At 48.9% G+C, this 17779-nt stretch overlaps 1 protein-coding gene across 2 annotated transcripts in view; it reads right to left on the bottom strand.

Annotated features, from left to right (window-relative positions):
- The window catches only part of SLC24A4 (solute carrier family 24 member 4), a 174541-nt gene that overhangs the window by 73515 nt on the left and 83247 nt on the right, over positions 1-17779 (bottom strand). The gene's annotated exons all lie outside the window — the stretch shown is intronic.

Below are 17779 nucleotides of genomic sequence, written 5' to 3'. Positions count from 1 at the left end.
AAAATCTCAGAACAAAAAAAGTCTGCCTAATTCCTTCTAGGCTCTGGGCTTATTCTTGTCCTTGGCTTCTGTCAAAACATTTCCAATGAAGAGTCGCTAGGGTCTGAATTTTATTCTTGGCTTTTCTTTGTGAGCTTATGGAAAATTACTTAGCTCCTTAAGTTTCCACCAAACACTGTGAGGTTTGAGGAAGTTCTTAGCCTGTCATAAATGGGACATTCATCTGAACCACAGAACAAAATCTAAGATAAAGCACACCAGCTTGTCGGACCTTTACCTGTGGCCATTTCTCTCCCTAGATGTTATCCGAGGCCCATCCCCCACTCCTCAAAGCATCAACCAAAATCAAGGTTCACAAGGCAGTAAAGAATCGGACAAGACGCGCTGTATCAGGAGTCCAGAAAGTTCAATTCTGGCCTCAGTTGAGCCACTGACTCTGACAGACCTGACCTCAGTTTCCTCCCCGTTAAGAGGAGGGCTGAGATAATCAGAGACATGGGACCACAACCGTTTCTCGGCTCAGTTCCACTCATGTCGAGTCCTCTTGCTGGAGAACGCCCAACACAAGGCAGGAAGGAAGCGAATCATTAAGCCACGGAAACAATTCTTGGCTTTCCTGCCAGCCCCCTCTCTTCCTCCACATACCTGCCCAGCGCAGCCGACTTTTACCAGGGACGCCCCACTTTGTGTTTAGGTTAAAAAGTTAGAAATGGGGTGACACCCCCAAAGTCACTGACTTCTCTGACTTCTCACATGCCATGCCCTGCCACCCCCACCCCCACCCCCGAAGTATTTCCACTTCACAGAAAGGATGGTAGGATTTCTCTACACCTCCGTAGAGTTCAAGGCCTTCAAATTTAAAATCCGTGCAGCCCTCAATTCCATCTCCCACCATTTATGAGCCTATTCTGGGCCACAGGATGAAAGGCAAGAGCCTTGACCTTCCAGGCTGACCACCCAACATGGGGAGGAAGCCATCCCAGACTCGGGGCCAGAACTGGGAAGGTAACGGGCCCGCTGGCAGGGAGAGCCTGGCAGAGGAGCGTGTCAGCACGGGCCCTGGCTTTGGAGGGCGGTCAGGGGGTAGAACAGCTTCCAGAAAGTGGAACAGTAGGACTCCAGGCCTTCCTCAGGAGAACTCTGAGCGACGCCATCTCTGAGGAGGTGGGTCACCCAGGAGGCAGCCAATGCACTCCTTCCAACACGAGGTGAACGTCACCTTTCAAGGGTGAGTCTGCTTTTCAGAGGAAAAGTCAGCGTACAAGATGACGAGGAAACATTCTAACAAGGGCCTAAGAGTGACAAAATCCCAGCACACGCTGACGTCTACACGAGTGGAGAATTTTCTCTAACATTTTTCTGTGCTGGAATGTGGTCTGGGAACCTCTGTTTATCCATCCGTGAAAGGGGCAGAACAGAGAAAAGGAGTAAGCATTTAAACACGTTTCAATAATCTGACCTTGTGACGATCAAGTATGTGGTCATTTTTCTACTGACTTCTTTTTCTAGTATTTGATAAAGAAACAAGGGTTTTTCGTTTTGTTTTTTGTTTTGTTTTTGTTTGCTACAGAAAGTTTGAGAAGCAGTCATCTGGGGATGTGGTTACCAACTGAGGGTAATTCTGTCTCCTCACCCCCACACCCAGCCTAGGTGACCTCTGGAAACATTTTTGGTTGGCAAAACTTGGGGCAGGGGTACTACTGGCATCTAGCGAATAAATGCCAGGGATGCTGACCACCTTACAAGGCATGAGACGGTGCCCCAAAGAATTATACAGCCCCAAATGCCAATAGGGTCCAGGTTGAGAAACACTAGTCCAGGGAATAAAATCAGTTAAAATGGTGGCTGCTGCCATTTTTCTAGATAGGTCTCCTGAGGCATGGGGAAACAAAAGCAAAAATAAACTACTGGGACTACATCAAAAAAAAAAAAAAAAAAAAAAAAAAAAAGCTTCTGCACAGCATAGGAAACCATCAATAAAATAAAAACGCCACCTACTGAATGGGAGAAGTTATTTGCAAATGACATACCCGATAAAGGGTTAGTATCCAACATATATAAAGAACTGATACAGTTCAACATCAGAAAACCATAAACAATCCAAATAAAAATGGGCAGACAACCTGAATAGACATTTTTCCAAAGATATACAGATGTCAGATGTATAAAAAGATACCCAACACCACTCATTATCAGGTAAACACAAATCAAACCCACAATGAGATCACTTCACACCAGTCAGCATGGTGTTAAGATAGGAAATGACAAGTGCTGGTGAGGATGTGGAGAAAAGGGAATTCTCATGCACTGTTGGTGGGGATGTAAACTGGTGCAGCCACTGTGGAAAACAGTACGGAGGTTTCTTGAAAACCTGAAAATAGAATTCCCACATGATCTAATAATTCCAATATTGGGTAACTACTCCACAGGACCTTTTCACTAATTTGAAAAGAGACAGAAACAACCCCAGTGTCCACAAATAGGTGAATGGATAAAGAAGACACGCATATATACACATATACACACAGTGGAATTTACACAGCCATAAAAAAAACAAAAAGAATGACATCATACCATTTGCAACAACATGGGTGGACCTAGAAGGTATTATGCTGAGTGAAATTAAGTCAGAGAAAGGCAAATACTACATGATTTCGCTTAGAAGTGGAATCTAAAAAGAAAACAAATGAACACACCAACAAAAGAGCAGAAACAGACCCAAAGGTACAGAAAGCTGACGGGTGCCCTCAGAGGGGATGGGAGTGGGGGGGGGGATGGGCAAAATGGGTGAAGGGTGGTGAGAGATACAGGCTTCCAGTTATGGAATGAATAAGTCACAGGGATGAAAGGTACAGCCTAGAGAATAGAGCCCAAGGTATTTTAACAGCACCGTATGGGGACAGATGGTAGGACGCTTGTGGTGAGCACAGCCAGACCCAGGGTCACGTACAGAGCTGCTGAATCACTATGTCGTACACCTGAAACTAACAACATTGCGTTACAAAAAAATGGCAGCTTCTACTTTCGTCCACTGAACGCTGATGCCTACATTCACTCTGCCTCCTTGTAATTACGACCTGCCCACTCCCTGCCTCTCCCACATGGTGTATCTATACCAGTCCACACGCTGTCCCCGCTCACAAAACTCTCTCTCCACCCAAACTGAGTGGCTAGGAACATGCCAGAAAATTCTGACTCCTGCCCCCTCCCCCTCTTCCCCACCCTCTCCTGAAAGTCTCATGAAATCAACTCAAATCCACACCGTTCAATAATGGCACATCTCTTGCCAATTTCTACCAACTTCCCTGTGCATCCCACCACAGCGGAAGATTTTTATTCTGCCAGTTGTGACTCTGTGTGTGTGTGTGTGTGTGTAGGTTCCTATACAATGAGCAGGTCTGTCCCTGGAACTGAAACTGCCCCCGGTCCTGATTTTGAATTTCACTCCTTTGGATAAGCGCAGTGCGTGTGCAATCTATCAGGAGGATGTATGCTAGGGGCTGCAAGGGAATAAGGATAAGTTAGCAGGCAATGTTCACAGTCTCCCACAGAGGGGGAAGCAGGTGGGTAGCGGAGGGTGGCTGGAACAAGACAAATGCCACGGGAGAGGTTTGAACAGCTTCAGTGGAACACAGAAGAGGGAACAATGAACTCTAACTCAGAAAAGGTGACTCAGAGAAGATGGGCAGACAGGAGAGCTGAGCTCTGGAGGATTTCCAGAGTCACGTCAGGAAGGGGGTGAGAGGCTTTCTAGGCAAAGGAATGAACTGGATGCTGCGGCAGGAAGGGGGAGGGAGCCCAGGAGGCCGGGAATGCTGCGCCATCAGGACCCAAGCGTTCTGGAAGGTAGGGGAACATGACAATGGGAAGACATACTGGGACGTGGGACTGAACCAGATCACAGGACCTTGAGTACCAGGATAGGAACCTAGTGTCTCAATGACACCAGGGAGCACTGGAAGACTTCTGAGCTCGGGAATGACAGGATTCGAGTATTTTAAACCAAAAATTGGCAAACTTATTTCTGTAAAGGGCCAGATAGTAAGTATTTTAGGCTTTGTAGGCCATATGGTCTGTGTCACAACTACTCAACTCTGCCGAGCAGCAGCCGTATAGGATACATAAACAAATGAGCATGGCCGTGTTCCAATAAAACTTTATTTATGTTCACTGAAATCTGAATATCACGTAATTTTCACGTCCCACAAACTATTCTTCTTTTCATTCCTTCCCCCACCCCCCCCCCCCAGCCATTAAAAATAAAGAAACCATTTTAAGCTTGTGGGCCATCTATAAACAGACGATGATCTGGATTTGGCCTGTAGTTTGCTGATGCCAGTTTTAGAAACACATTCGGGGTGGGGGGGGTGCGTGAGGAACAGGGGCCTCAACAGAAGCTTCCGGGGCTGGAGAGGAAGGGACAGATGCACAAATGCTGGGGCAACCTGGGCTGCCAGCTGGAAGACTGAGGGGGGCCAGAAGAATGCATCTATGGCCTGGCTGGAGTGATGGGTGGGCACCGCGATGCCATGAATCTAGAGGGGTGACAACGTGGGGTCGGCAGGGGTCAGAGAGGCTCGTGGCTGGGGCCACACATCCAGGCCCAAGAGGACAGAGTGCCTGGCCCACACGCAGATCAGCCTGTTTCAAAGAGAGCCCGATTATACCAGAGTCGGCTACTCAGAGTCCTTGGGGTGGGTGATCGAGTGGACATCTGTTGCTTGCCTCCCAGCATCCTATAACCCTGGGTCGCCCTGTGGGAATGTGCCCTCTCCTATTCTTGCCCGGAAGACTGGAGTGGGGCTGGTTCCACCTTAGGGTTGGTTCAGAGATAAGTGAACGGTCCCTTGGGAGTCCATCTCAGGAGCAGCTTTTTTTCCTGCTAAACCTCAAAGTGGTCAAAACGCACACCAGGGCTTCTGAGGGCCTCTGTGCAGAGACGTGCTGTGAAGGAAGCCACGAGGGAAGGATAGATGCTGTTGCCACCCACTCACCCTTAGATCCAGCCATACTGAAAGCTAGCCCTGACCTCCCAGTTCAGGAGCCCATCATTTCCCATCGCCCGCTCAAGCCAGTCCAGGCTGGGTTCTGGTCACTTATAACCAAAGCCCTAAAACATCTAGCTGCGGCTAGAATGAAACCCGGGAGGGCAGGGGCCTGGATCCTAGAATCATGTGTGACAAGGGGCCTGAGAAGATTCTTTTTTTTTTTTTTTTTTTTTTTTTAAACGTTTATTTATTTTTGAGACAGAGAGCGACAGAGCATGAACGGGGGAGGGGCAGAGAGAGAGGGAGACACAGAATCCGAAACAGGCTCCAGGCTCCGAGCTGTCAGCACAGAGCCCGACGCGGGGCTCGAACCCACGGACCGTGAGATCATGACCTGAGCTGAAGTCGGACGCTCAACCGACTGAGCCACCCAGGCGCCCCCTGAGAAGATTCTTTGACAGACAATCTTATCCAAAGCATTCACACCTGTCTTATTTCTCTTAGTGCATCTTGTACACAGCAGGTACTCAATAGTTGCTGGTCCAAGAATGAAGGCACATAATCAATCCCAGGGCAGGAAACACACTGAGCTAGTGGAAACTTTGGAAAGAAACATCGGCAGGAAGTACGGATTCCTTTTCCTTCTCCACTGACTGAGGGTTCAGGGGACCCATGAGCTTCAGGGACCTGGTTCTGCCTCATTCAAACCACCAAGACAGGCCCCAGCCAGGAGAGGAGAGACTCATGGAGTGCCGGCTCTAAATGCATGCTGGGTAAGAGCCTAAATGGAAGAAGGGAATCAAGGGGCAAGACTCCACCTGGGCAGGGAAAATGCTGGCTATGAGCAGCACTCACTGGGCAAAGAGGGAAAATGGGCACTGGAGCTCTATTAAGTGTCTCAACCCTGATTCCAAGGCTGGAGGTGGAGACACGGGCAGGCAGCTGGGGATCCCAGGCCTGTGCCCCGACACAGGCTCCAAAATATCCAGTTCAACTGTGACTTTCCATGAAATAGGTGTATAGAGAAGCTGGTTAATGGGGCACTACACGACAGGAAGGAAAGAGCACTGTGCAGTGAGTCTGCCCTGAGTCTCAGCCCTGATATTCATTGAACGCCTGACCTTTGGTAAGTCAGTTCCACTCTCTGGGACCCGATTTCCTCATCTATGATGAATGAGAGAGCTGGACCAGAGAAGTGATTCTCAAACAGAGGGGAGAACTCCGAGTTTGTCTAAGAGGTGTTCAAACCCGTGAGTGAACACAGAATAAACATGCCTCCCATATGCACAAGCATCGGTGTGGATACTTGCTGTTGATGCCTTAGATTTTCTTCAATTACTAAACCCACAATCACTTTTGGTCCTTCCGCCGTCTCCGCGTCCAACACACCACCTCCAGATGACCAGTGCCCTCTGCCTCCCCCGAGGGGCACGCGGCAAGGTGGACCTTCATTGCTTTCAACCTCTTGTTCCGTCACTTAACTGTGGGGTGGCCTTGACAAACAAGCTTCTTAACCTTGCCGTGTCTTCGTTTCCTGTTTGTGAAACAGGCCTAATATTAGCCCCCACCTCTCAGACGTGTTCAGAGGACAGAGTGACAGGATGCATGTAAAAGTGTGCAAGAGGCTTAGCATACAGCGAGGGCTCAGGACACGTCCGCTATTCCGTGTAACCAATGACGCCAGAATGATGCCACTCTCTTGTGCACATGCACGGAATTTTACCTTAAAAGAGCTGCCCTTGGGGTGCCCGGGGGGCTCAGTCAGTTAGGCTTTGGTTCTTGATTTCGGCTCAGGTCATGACCTCACGGTCCTCAAGCCCAGCATGGAGATTGAGCCCAGCATTGTGCTCTGCACTGACAGCGGGGAGCCTGCTTGGGTTTTTCTTTCTCCCCCCCTCTCGGCCTCTTGCCCACCCTCGCTCCTCTCTCTCTCAAACATAAAAAAAAATTTTTTTTTTAAAGATGCCCTTACAAAGATGCTGTTACAAGTCAGGGGGGGGGGGGGTCCCCCATTGGGGGGTGGGGGTGGGGGGGTGGGCGGACTACAAGGGGACCGGGAGGGCCTTCTGGGGCTAGTAACAGTGTCTTCATCGAGGGTGCTGGTGACATGCGTATGTTCTGTTTGTGAAAATCTATGAAGCGTGCTTTCCTATACGTATGTTATCCTTCAATAAAAAGTTCTAAACTGCATTTAATGCATTTGCATTTTCTCTCCCTTGTTCCTTTCCATCCTTTGCAACTCCATTATTTTCTGTGCTTCACAGCCTCGAATGGCTTCCAGCTTTCTCTGACTCTGCAGGAAACTGGGTTGTGGGCAGACAGCACCAGCAATGCCTACCCCACCCCCCATCCTACCCCCCCCATTCCTCCATCCAGCTGTGCAGCATCGCCTCCCCTTGTTGCTGAGGTCAGCTTGCTGGACCTCTCTGTGTCTTAATGACCCAGAGCAACTGAACCACTGGGATGGGAAGAGCCCAGGAGACTGACCTTAACTCAGCATCGGCCAAGAAGCTATTTTCCACCAGCCGCCCTGACCCAGCCCCACCGCTGTCTGCAGAAACCCGAGCCAAAGCCCCACTCACCTCCCCCCCGCTTCACCCCAAGACTCAGTGAGCCGGTCCTAGGGCCAGATTTCCTTTATCTGTAGCTTCTTATCTCTCAGAAAACTCCAGCCCCTTATCTACTTAGTCCCCCAAACAGTGACTTGTAATTCACAGATACTGGAATCAAAGTTCCCCACTTTCTCACACTGAGGGAAAGACATGCATACATCTGCACTAACCGAATTTTCCCAGCAGGAGGGATTCCTGTTGGGAGAACAGGCAGATTTTAACCTGCTTCAGAACAAGGAAAGAATAAATAGTCGTGATTAACACCAGTAGGGAGATAAAGGAAGCAACCTTTGTTAGTCATTCCCTTACTTCATCCTAATTACCACCTGATGGGGAGGTTTCATTATCCCCATCTGGCAGATGAGAAAACTGAGGCCCAGAAAGGCTAAGGGACTTGTGTGAAGCCTTCTGGCCCATAAGCAGGAGAGCCAGAACTCAACACGAGCCAGATGGGCGTGGCTCCACAGCCTGGGGTTTCTCCACCTTGGCTCACTTCTCGAAGCCATCTTAAAACAGTCAGCCCACCTAGGAGGCTTCCAAGGTAACACAAACTCACACCCTTGCAGAGATCCAGAGAGCGTTCGCCCGGTCCCAGGCCCTGGCTCCCCTGACCTTCCCCACCCGCCCGCGCACAGTCCGCTCCTATGTTTCCAATAACCCACTTACTGCTTGCCATTCTGGGATCACCAAGTAAATAACGAAGCAAGTTACTTCCTTACACAAATAAACCCAGAAGACTCCATTTAACCACCACAAATACAGTCAGAGATTCAAATCCCAGGTCCATTTACTCACCCCCCCCCCCCTTTTTTCCTTCCATCCTGACTCATTCCCTCTGGTGGATGAGAACAACAAGCATACATAACCCATATGAGCATCCTGTGACGATTCAGCACTTTGGTTCACATGAAATCATTTCTGTCTGAATCTACGCTGGGAGTAAGCCTGCCATCTCAACACACACACACACACACACACACACACACACACACACACACACACACTTCCGCTGCCTCCGCTGTATCGGATTGCCTGCAAAGTAGTTCTATCACTGTAGTCAATCCTGAATGCTGGACCCCACCGGAGTGAGGTCTGTGCTAAACAACCCCAGGCTCTCCATCCTGACCACTCAGGGGCTGGTGGAGAAGCTTCCACCGGAATCTTCATGCTTACCTCCTCCCTGTTGTAAACACAGTTCCTAAGCCCTATTCTCAAATCTCTGGAGGAGATCTGACTTGCTGCTGAAGGACTAACTGATCTATCTGGTGCCTGGGTGGACACACACCGCTCCCAGGTATTGCGGAAACGTCTGCAACAGCTGATTTGAGGGCAGAGAGAGGTTATGTAACTTGCCCGCAGTCACACAGCAAGGGGCAAAGTAGGGGTTTGTACTCAGTTGGCCCTTCATCACTGTACTGTGTTCCTCTCTGCTCAGGGAGGACATGCACAGGACCCCCAGCACTAAAGAGAGTACTGAGTGTGTGTGTGTGTATGTATATATATATATTTTTTTTTAAATGTAATTCACTTTCCAGAGAAAAAGAGCTGTCAGTCAACTACATACTAGTATAAATTAGCCCCATCAGCTTTACCTCTTAATACTGAGCATTAACAGCACTCAAAGAATGAGTAGTGTGGCTGACAGAGAAGCTACGTACGTAATGTAGGAACAGAGCATATGGGGAGGGGGTGGGGGTGTGGCACCCAAATGGAAATTTCTAGCAGAGTCTGCTGAGAAGAGTGTTAGAAGGATGTAGAAGAAAGGAGGTATAGATGAGAGAAGACGCCTCCTTGGAAATTTGGCTAAAGGCTGGCCCTAATTGCATCCAGAACACTCGGGGGCAATTCTCTAACTTACTTTCTAGAACCTCAAACTCCAGCCAGTACTCTTGGAGCTTCAGATAGTCTGCTATTTTGAACTAACTCGGGAAGGTGGGGTGTGTTGGGGGAGGAGGAGGGCTCACTGCTCACACCCGCCTGCTGGCCGAGACAGTGGGGGGGCTTGCCACAGACCCGGGCTCCCCTTCCGTGGCACAGCAGCCACGGCCGCAGAGAAACAGCTGCCCACCAGAGGACCTCATCAGCCAGGCCACAAGTGCCATGGTCCCTTTTGCCCCCAAAGAGCTTCAGAAAATAGGCATGTCTTCTCCACCCTCTCTCACCTTTCACAGGGGCCCTGGAGGCCACCTGTTGATGATGGCAAAGCAGAAAGGAGCCCGGGTCCCTGGGTCACCGCTCAGGAAGCTTCCCTGCTGCACACGCACGGCGGCTTTTTGTGGGATGAAAAGTGAACTCGTACTGGTGAAGCTACTGAGATTTGGGAGTTTCTCTTACTTTTGTGATCATTTTCCCAGCTAACCTCCAAAAGAATCACATTTTCAAATTTCTCAAACATCCACCTTCGTGATCTGGCTGGGGGTTTGGATTGCAGTATGTAGACCCTGATAGGAGACGGGAAGGATCTGGACCTCTCTCTGGGGCTGTCACTAAGGAGGCACACCCAGGCAAGGAAAAAGTTGAGACTGTGGATATAAAACTCAGTATATTTCAGGACCATGACAATCAGGAAGTGAGTGGCTATACTCAATCATGATTACACTTAGCGCTCAGTAATTCTGCCTGCCCCATAGAGGTATTTTTAGAAGCCAGGGTAACCCATTTTATGTCCTGCTTTTGACATATGGTTTACTTATTCCAGCGGACATTTATCTTGTTCAGCTTTGCCCTTGTCCCTTGGAACAAGAGTATAAGTTGATAAATGTTATCTGTGGACCACAATCAGCAAACTATAAAGTGCCTAAATGTGATGGAGCCATATATCCCATGACTTTTATTAGCCCATCATGAAGGAGACCAGGCAATGGACCTAGAGGAATTTGAATATATTTGTCCATATTTCTCTTTTACTTTTAAGCATTGCTATTTAAAGGAAAACACAATACATTTTGTTATCAGCAGGTGTATTTGGCCTTTGTGTGGTCTGCACCCTAGGAAAAGGCTGGACAATTTGGGGAGGTAGAATGAATTCATCAGTCCACATGAGCAGGGCTGAGATGACTCCCTGCCCTCACGCTTCGTTCCTACTAAACCACCTGCCTGGCCGGATACACATCCTGGGGGTATTGCAGAATTAGCAGCAACTCAGGTAGGGCACAGAGAGGTTTAAGTAACTTGTCCAAGGTCACACAGTAAGGGGTACGTTTGGGATGTGAACCCAAGCAGTCTGAATGTTGAACACAATCTCTACGCTGCTACAAAACATGGTCTCTCTGCTCAGGGGGATGGTCTTCCAAAGGACTGCTCTTTGCACACCCTTCCCGGACTCCCTCAGGCACACAGAGGGCTCCTTTTACACACATGTCCACTCTGACCACTGTCAGATGTACTGAAATTGTTTTCTCATTCAGGCTTATATTAGCCCCTTCCTGAAGACATTTTGCTTCTACCTACTGGAATATTGTCATAACAATGAGACAAATCCTCCATGTCTAAGATTTGAATGGAGCCCTTAGGGTTGTGCAGTGCACAACCTGCACAGCTGTAAACAGCGATCTATCACTAGACCCTGAGCACCAGTTCCTTGAAGACACTGTGTTCTTCCATTTGGTGCTGCCAGCTCCTAGCATAGCACCAGGCACGCAATAAGGTCAAAGCGACGTTTGTTGATTTAATTCGCCAAGTGTTGCCGGGTAACTCAACTGTGAGAGGCAGGTAATTTCTGTCCCTTCCTTATGAGACTGAGGGATGAGGCCACAGAATTTTCTGTTCACTATACCCCCTGCACCGCTGGTGAAGCAAGGACTGCTACTTACTAGATACCTTGTAGGACGTCCTCCTGTCTTGTGAAATGGAGATACTTCCAAGACAATCATTTCCACTTTAGGCTTTCACCCCCGTTTCCCAGGTTTGCCTCCCAGGTGGGGAACTGGCAGATGTACCAATGAGATTGGAGATTCGTTCCCTCCCTTTCACGAACTCCTCAAACATGCTTGTTTACATCAGGTATCAAGAGTAGTTACAAAAGCAAAAAGTATTTGCAAAGTAGGAATCCCGCACTAAACACCAATGCCCAGAGAAATAAACAGGAAAAGACAGGTAACAGGGGAACCCACGTTCTCAGGTTGCTTTTAGGTCTATCAAGAGGCAGGAGTTAGCTTCGTATCATTACAATGAATTACGACAGCAGATTGTGTGCTCAGTTACATACTGGTCAGTACTTGCCCAGAGAGGGAGGGATGCCCCTAATGAACCAGGATTCACAGCCCCGAGTACAAGGACCTGCAATCCTACATGGCCCAGAGGAGGCAACTATGGTTAGAGCTTCCTTGTCAAGCTCCATGAAATCTTCCCTCCCCTGGTTTGCCTGCACTTTGGAGGTAGATGGGTAGGGTGTGTTTTCCCCAACTGTAAGCCAACATCCTCTTTTTTTTTTAATGTTTATTTTTGGGGGGAGGGGGCGGCAGAGGGAGACACAGAATCCAAAGCAGGCTCTAAGCCCTGAGCTGTCAGCACGGAGCCCGACACGGGGCTTGAACCCACAAACCGCGAGATAACGACCTGAGCCAAAGTCGGACGCTGAACCGACAGAGCCACCCAGGCGCCCCAACATCTCCGGGTTTTTTTCCAGTTTATCTAGGTGTCATAACTACACATCATTAACAGAATACCACCAATTCTAAAACACTAGTACTTTATTTAAAATTGCACTCTGCCCACCTTCCGCTTCTCCCGTAGCCCCATCCTCCAAAGCTCAGACGAGGCAAGCTCTTTTCTGCAAAGCTTGCTGTAGGCCACGTTCCTCTCTCTTCTGTACCTTTGCAATTAATAAATTTTACTGTAATTGTCTTAATGAACCAATGTGATAAAAACTCTCACTGGGAGAATTTGGAGGGTACCAGAGGGGGAAATGATTTAGCTCTATCACACTGCAAAGCCCCCGTAGCCAGCTAAGTTCCAGCCCAATGACTCACTGAATGGAAAGGAGGACCGAAGTAATTGGAGGAGCTTCAAGATTTCAGAACTGCTCCCAGAAGGCAATAAAACGGTGTCAGTGTTAACATGGGGCGACATTTCCTTTAAAAGTCAATGCCATCAGATAAATATTGGTTTCTTTCTTAGGTAATACCTTGCATGTGAAAATTAACAGTAACATCAAGTTATTTTCCATCCAAGTTTTGTGAAGATCCAACTGCCTTTTCCTAATATCTTTGAGATGTGTTTGTTTTATCCTTCCTTGGAGAAAAGGAACATCAATCGGATCTGGAAACTGCTAATCTGAACCACCGTTTGTATTCATCATGCCAAATAGGAAATCCTTAGCTCTGTCTAGCAGCTGTCAAAAACAAGGGGAGTCTCAGCTGCACAAGTTTATGGCCATTTAGACCCCAAGGAGTGACATTTTTAACTCGATGTGCATGAAATTAGCAACATGTTATTTGCTGAGAGCTGGGGTCTAGGTAACTCTGTATCCCACTGAAAATGCATTGTAAGATCAATTAAGGGCTGAATAATTTAGCAGGGCTCTCCCCAGGTATTTCAAGCGAGTACTGGCATTTAAATGTCGTCTAATAGGGCTGAGCAGGATGAGGTTGTTAAGATTATGAATTAAGGTCCTAAATCTTGCTGAAATCCCCCTGAAGTCAGCCACCTGATGATCTTCAAACACAACACAGTTCCTGAGTGTGTCAGATTCACGTGGACATGGTCCTTGACCGTGAGGATCTCACCATGGGTAAGAGAGGCACTGCGTAAAGAAGGGGAGGCCGAGGGACGCCTGGGTGGCTCAGTCGGTTAAGCGGCCGACTTCGGCTCAGGTCATGATCTCGTGGTCCGTGAATTCGAGCCCCATGTCAGGCTCTGTGCTGACAGCTCGGAGCCTGGAGCCTGTTTCAGATTCTGTGTCTCCCTCTCTCTGACCCTCCCCCGTTCATGCTCTGTCTTTCTCTGTCTCAAAAATAAATAAACGTTAAAAAAAAATTTTTTTTAATAAAAAAATAAAAAACAAGGGGAGGCCGAGTGTGGGACCACTCCACCCAGGGCGGCCATCTCTCAGTGGGGACTGTGGGCACCTGTGTGGCTGGGTGTGCTAATTCCTTCTCGCACCTTGGCTAGTTGGGGAGGGTACGTTTGAACCCAACCAGGGGTGGGCACAGGCTGGATGGATGTGAGGCAACCCATCCTAGCACCCTGGGCTGGTTGGGGGTCCTGAGAAGCAAGTGGCTGAGGCTGATAGGCTTTCTCTAAGGACCAGAAAGCTCCAGGAAGGAGGAAGAGGTTGTCTGTAAGATCGGGCCTTCGAGCACCTGCCTCCGTCCAGGCTCAGACCCTCTTCCTCCAAAACGGTTCACACACGCCCCGCCCACTCCTCTGACAGTGGATGCCTGCTACCCCCACCCCCCACCCCTTCTTAGCCCCGCTGGGGCTATGCCGGGGCATTCTTCAGAGACCCTCAGTGGTCCCCACTGTCCCAGGGACGAGGCCACCCTCAACTAACTGCCCATCTGCTGCCAAATGGTCTCCAAATGCCAGTTTACCAACCGCGACGGCCCATCTGCAGGTTTCACCCAACTTAAGCAGACATACACCAAGGACACATTAAAAAAAACACCACCACACCCTGAAATGAGACCACGTTGGGTGTGTGGACCCAAAATGGATGACAGCAATGGCCCATCCCCCTCCAGGCCCAGCTCCAAGCCAGGGCCTGGGACAGAGGAGGCTCAAAGGTGGCCCGTTTGTTCAGGGCTTGGCCCTGGGGGTCCCCATTTGCATTTTATGGTTTGTTCTCAAAAAGGACACAGCGAGGGGCCAGGTTTGGGTCCTGCTGGCCTGAGTCAAGTGTTCTCATTTGGGACCACTTTGGAGTCAGATCCTACTTATTTTATGGACCCTAAGTATATCGCTTGCTTTTGTTTTTAGGGTGAGGAAAAGGATACGGGTAGGAAAAACCTCTCTACCAGGTGGGCTCTTACTTTACTTCTCTTAAGTCCCAGCTCGCAACACTAGATAATCACCAACAGAAATTCCAGAAACATCCTTCGTTCCTTCCGGGACTTGGCTCTGGACAATTCCAACCTTGCCAGCCATTCTCCTTGGGAGGAGACCGCCCCCTCCCCACTGTAGCCCGGTCACTGCCCCACATGCATCTCTGGCCATGCGGACCTCTCCACCTCTGTTCGCGCACCCCTCCCCACGCACGCCGAGCATAGAGCACCCCCTCCCCCGCAAGGCTGGGGCAACTATTCTCACGCCAAAAGCTCTTTCCTCCTTCTGGAACAGGGGAAAGAGCACTGCACTGAATTAAGGAAGCCGCTCTGGGCTCATCGCAGACTCCTTTTCAAGCCAAAGACAGACACCCAAATAGCTCCAGACCGTGATCGCTCAGGCACAGATGGCCGCTCCACATGGTGACTCAGGGACTCCTCCCAACACCGCCCAGCCGGGAGAACCAGACAGGAGCAGGAGGAGCCGGGCACGCAGGGAGGCTGGTTTTCCGTGGGATTCTGAGAAAAGACACCTCTGTATTCCAAATGCAAATCTGGGATTATCCACGGTGATCGATTTCACACCGTCCTCCAGCCTCAGAGCAACTGAGAACCGCTGGTATGAAATACCAACAGCAAAAGGGTGTAGTGTGTCCTGTTCCCAGGACTCTTCTCTGTTTAAGGTTCCACAAGCCATCAACACTCAGAGATCTTAAGAACACGTATAGTTTCCACCTCCAGTTTCTTACCAAAGAGAAAATGGTATTAGTACGACAGGCTTCTTTCTCCCCGTTGGGATCTCTGGGGCAGGACAGCGTTGGCACAGGGAATGTGCCCCATAACCCTGTCATGACGGCAGGTCTCCAATTCTCCTCGCTCCACTGGTGTCAAGGGGAAATTTCATAAGCAGAGGGGGTGAGGGCAGATTCAGGAAGCCGTTGAAATGCCCCATCACATTAGTCACCAGTGATTCAGTGGGCCACTGAACCACCAAGGAAGAATCCCGACTACCAAAGAGAGATACAGAAAACAGAAAGGGTAACGAAAAAAGTGGAATACGAAGGCATGCACGTGGTGTATGAAACCTGCCCCACCACAGACAAAGAGCTACGGACGCCCCAGAAGTAAATACAACGAGGAAACTGTGACCCATCTTCAAATGCAACCCAGAGCTACTGAATGATGCAGAAGGTCACATTCCTAGTTCGGTCCCCATCCCTTCCGGTGCTGACTGCCGCTCCCTAGTCTGATCAGGGGCACACGTTCCCGCACCTTTTGCTTTTTTATCTTTTTGCACCACGGCCCACAAAGAAGGACTAAGAGCACCTGAGGCTCCCCTAGCCTCATCCGTCCCCACATCCCAGGGCACCAAGGACTCCGTGATAGAAACGAAGCATCACTGAATAGCAAATGGAGGGCAGGGTGGGGAGGGGCAGGAGTGTGATTTATTCAGACGAAAATATACCATGTGTCTCTTAAATAAGTCATGGGGATGAAAAAAAGTTCAGCCTAAGGAATAAAATCAATAATATCGCAATAACTTGGTGTGGTGACCAATGATCACTGGTAAGGATACTGTAATGTGTGCGACTGTTGAATCATGATGCGGTACAACGTCAACTTGACTTCAGTTAAAAATAAAAAATGGAGGGGTGCCTGGGTGGCTCAGTCAGTTGAGTGTCTGACTTCAGCTTAGGTCATGATCTCACGGTTCATGAGTTCGAGCCCCGCGTCAGGCACTGTGCTGACAGCTCGGAGCCTGGAACCTACTTTGGATTCTGTGCCTCCCTCTCTCTCTGCCCCTCCGCTAATCACTCTCTGTCTGTCTCTCTCTCTCAAAAGTAAATAAAAATTAAAAAAAAAATTTTAAATAAAAAAATAAAAATAAAAAACGGGGCACCTGGCTGGCTCAGTTGGTAGAACATGTGACTTCTGGCCTCAGGGTTATGAGTTCAAGCCCCACATTGGGCATGGAGCCTACTTAAAAAAAATAAAAGTTAAAAAAAAATATGTGTGAAAAGAACAGCAGCAATTAAAAAGCGTGACCATCTCGGGGCACCTGAGTGGCTCAGTCAGTTGAGCACCCGACTTTGGCTCAGGTCATGATCTCACAGTCCGTGAGTTCGAACCCCACTTCGGGCTCTGTGCTGACCGCTCAGAGCCTGGAGCCTGCTTCAGATTCTGTGTCTCCCTCTCTCTCTCTGCCCCTCCCTCCGTTTGCACTCTCTCTCGAAAAAAAAGGACACAAAATTTTTTTTTAAAAAAGTGTGACCCTTTCAGACAACAGAAAGTACACTCATAAAGCACACTTCCTTTAAGTCAAAAGAATTCCAACTCTCCATGCATGTTATGTGTGGGTAGGAACTGGGTGCATTATCACCCATTGCTGAGTGGAATCCAAACTTCTTACAGAATCCTGAATTAGGGCCTTCAAGCTCTAGAAGCTAGAAGCTCATGAATTTTAGTTTACAAATAAAAAGTCTCATCACAGAAACTCTTAATTGCTAGCTCAGGTCCTAAGTAACCCTTCCCAACTTCCACATGTGAAGTTTTTGGAGCTAGCTGAAGGTACATCATTGCCCGCAAGAACCAGGGAGGATTTTTTTTTTTTTTTTTAATGCTTCAGGAGGAGCCCCTAAATCTTCCAGTCAAGTGGCAGATACTGCTCTCAGAATTGCTGGTCTAGAGAAACCTTTCGCATCACTGCATCCTCAAAGGCAACAGGGCTTGGCTTCTTTCTACTTATGCAAATGGAGTGTGGCCAAGTTTAACCCTTACTTCAAGACACCAGAGTGCCCCTGCCCCCTATTTAGGCAAAAACGGCGGGCTGCAAAAATCAGGCAAAAATGATGGGCTCCCATTCTCTTCCCACTTCTGAAGGGAACAGGATGACAATCTATATACCAATGTGGGGTCAAGTTCACAACTGTTGGCCTGTCTTATCCATCCTGGAGGCCACCCTTACCTTCCCCACTTAACCTGCGTCCCTTGTCACGCCTGCTGTCTGGCTTCTGAGCGGGAAGGTCACAACAAGTTCAAGTCTCACCACATCCCTTAACGGGTATCTTGCTTTCGTAACAGGGGGAAGGGAGCCAGGAAGTTTGCCCCGAAACAGAAGCACCTGGACTGTACCCATCATTTAAAATCAAACCCCATTCACAGGCAGCATGTACGTGGTATCATTGCTGTCCCACAC

This window comes from Neofelis nebulosa, chromosome 7, assembly GCF_028018385.1.
Source record: "Neofelis nebulosa isolate mNeoNeb1 chromosome 7, mNeoNeb1.pri, whole genome shotgun sequence".
Taxonomy (NCBI): domain Eukaryota; kingdom Metazoa; phylum Chordata; class Mammalia; order Carnivora; family Felidae; genus Neofelis; species Neofelis nebulosa.
The sequence above is the reverse complement of the archived record's forward strand: the minus strand, read 5'-3'. Positions and strand labels throughout refer to the sequence as shown.